This window comes from Nannospalax galili, unplaced genomic scaffold (genome assembly GCF_000622305.1).
Source record: "Nannospalax galili isolate Female #2095 unplaced genomic scaffold, S.galili_v1.0 scaffold629, whole genome shotgun sequence".
Classification (NCBI taxonomy): Eukaryota; Metazoa; Chordata; class Mammalia; order Rodentia; family Spalacidae; genus Nannospalax; species Nannospalax galili.
The window spans coordinates 1,462,053-1,464,991 of NW_008360323.1; the positions used below are offsets into that span (position 1 = coordinate 1,462,053).

Here is a 2,939-nt window from a genome sequence, read left to right on the forward strand (position 1 = left end):
AAAACAAAATGAGGTTTCTGTTCTGCAAACTAAGGGACAAATTCTGTACATGGGAAATTCATTCCATGCTTTTCAGATCATATCCAAATACAATGGTATTGACTCCTATCACTATTGAGTTGAACACAACAGTGTTTTAATCTTGAAAAGTATGAACACATCATCATTAAACCCAGTATTTTGTATATTTGGCCCAGCTTAATAAATACATATTTTTTAAAAGTATTTTATTTATTTCCTTAGATTTTTTACACGTGTGCAATCCTTGCAGAGGCCAGAAGGTGTTGGATCCCCTGGAACTGGAGTTACCGGCCATGTGGGTGCTGACAATCGAACCTGGGTCCTCTGGAAGAATAGCAAGTATTCTTAACCACTGAGCCATCTCTCCAGACCCAATAAATGTATAGCTTTAAAGAAAACTGAACCATCACATTTTAATTCCTACTGAGACATTTACCTATTTTGCTCTGTCCAATCAATCTTGGAGATTAGGAAAACTTTCAATTATAAGGGACCTGGAATAATACTGTTTATTTAACAAACCTTTTTCTAAGTGCTTTATATATCACATTCTATTACTGTAGCTTCATAACAACTTCTAGAGACAGATTCTGGTATTATCCCAATTAACAGATGAGACTATTAAACTATGAAAAGGTTGTGTCTTAGTTATTTTCTATTGCTATGATAAAAATACTGACCAAAACTACCTTAGGGAGTAAAGGGTTTATTTTATCTTACATTTCCTGGGTCATGGTTCATCACTGAGGGGAGTCCAGGCAAGAACTCAGGACAGGAACCTAGAAGCAGGAACTGTGCACACTGATCCTGCGCTAATTAATACACAAACAAAATCTGTGGCCACCTCCTGGTGTTGCAGCAGTATCTGCGTAAAATACTGTGAAGTCAACCCTGCAGGATCAGGGATCCCATCTCTCTAGCAAATTGTGTACCTTGGCAGAAGGTAATTTGTTACAGTTGTCCAGAGACATAATACAGAAAATGTCAGCTGACTGCTTACAGAATGGGTAAGGGTTCTGGTTAACTGTGTGCTGTTAGCATTTAGTTTTGGGAAGTAGCAAGAGCAGAGTGGTCAAGAGAACCCTAAGCAGCCCATGATGCTAACTGGCCTGCATTACATTCACAAGTCACTGTCTGTCGTGGTCACGGCAGCACAGTGATGACCCAGCAGCTGGCCAAGCCGCCAGCCCTCGGCACTGCAGCCAGGAAGCCAAGGCCTAGCACCATGGACAGTGGTGCCAGGAACTGACACCCAGGTGGTCTGCTTCTGAGCACCAGAAAGTCAGCAACTGAAGTTTGGGGAATAGAAAAATGGCTTAATGCTAGAAAACAAGGTTTAATCAACAGGATTGATGCCAACCAAGAGGTAGTTGTACAATAGTCTGCTATAAAGAAAAGTAACTCTAGAAAGTGTCTTCAGTGCAAGGATAGAGATGCTGTAGAGTTTGACTCTGGCCAGAGTTATCAGTCCTATAATCATTATAATCATCTATGCTGCTGGGTCCTAAACACGGTATCAGCAGAACAACCAGAAAATGAGTGTGGGGAGGTGGGCCTAAAAAATACTCCCTAAGACAAGGAAAGGTTCCCTCCACTACCACATTTCTACTCTCCTGTGTGGGGAGACACGGAGGAGGTGCTGGCAACATGGCAAGATGAATCTGGGGCAGCATTTGCACTGAGGCTGTAGGTGACAATTCTACAGGGGCCTCCTCACCACAGGCTGCAGAAGCAAGGAAGCTAATGGAGACAGGGACAGTCAGGACGAGACCCAAGATAAGCAGCTGGTATCACTGCAGTTTCCACGTCCAATGGAAAATAACCCAGATACCCTAAAACACAAGATGACAGAGTACAGTTGACCCACCAACTCAGAGTTCATCCACTTCTAAGGCTGGGGTGGGACTGAACATGACACTCTCCATCTCTAGCATCATCTGTCACCCAGTAACAAGCAAGGAATGGAATTCTGGTGAAAATGAACACACCAAGGAGGCTAAACTCCTTAAGTGCTTGCTTACTGCCAACTAGATTACTACCTACATTCTTTATATAGCATAAGGTTTTGTAAATTATTTTAAATTATTATTTTTATTTTATATGTACGCGTGTATTGCCTGCATGTAGGTAAGCGCACCTGTGTCGTGCAATGCCCGAGGAGGACAGAAGAGGCTGCTGGATCCCCTAGCTGCTGTGTGGGTGCTGAGATTCGAACCTGGGCTTCTGCAAGAATAGTCAGTGTTCTTAACCGCTGTGCTCTCTCTCCAGCCCCAACATACAGTCCAGCAGATGGTATGGGCAATGCCTTAATGGTTGAGGTGCTTTTACAGATTTAGGAATAAATTCTCAGCTTCTGAGATAAGTTTTAAGATGCAAATTTATAATAATTGTCAAAATTTGCCTCAAATATATTTTCTTAAGATTAAAAAACAATAGCACCTCTAGGAAGGTGGCACAATAGTTAAGGGCACTTGGTGCACGGGCATGCGGGCCTGAATTCAAATCCACAAAACATGCATAACAGACAAGCTATGGTCGCACGTGCCTGCAAGCTCAGTGCTGTGAGCAGAGCAGGGTGGGGCAGAAAACCAGAGGATCCTTGGGTTTGCTAGACAGCCTGGCTCCAGGTAAAGTGAGACCTTGTCCCAAGAGCATGACTTAGAAGTGATAGGAGAGAGGCCGTGTGTTTAAACTTTCTACACTGTACCACATCCCCAACCCCAGGACATCTCTGCTATAGACCTCAGCTCACTATGATTTCTTTGAAATCCATTTGTCCTAGGAAAAGATAATGCCTTCTTTTTATGAATATCTCTATTATAAATTTCATTTTAAAAAAGTAATAGGAGAGGACATTCTCCTCTGGACTGCCGAAGACACACACACACACACACACACACACACACACACACACACAC

General features: G+C 42.7%; 1 protein-coding gene across 1 annotated transcript in view; it reads right to left on the reverse strand.

The window, feature by feature from the left end:
* Positions 1-2,939, reverse strand: part of Spred1 (sprouty related EVH1 domain containing 1) — a 76,713-nt gene that overhangs the window by 7,337 nt on the left and 66,437 nt on the right. The gene's annotated exons all lie outside the window — the stretch shown is intronic.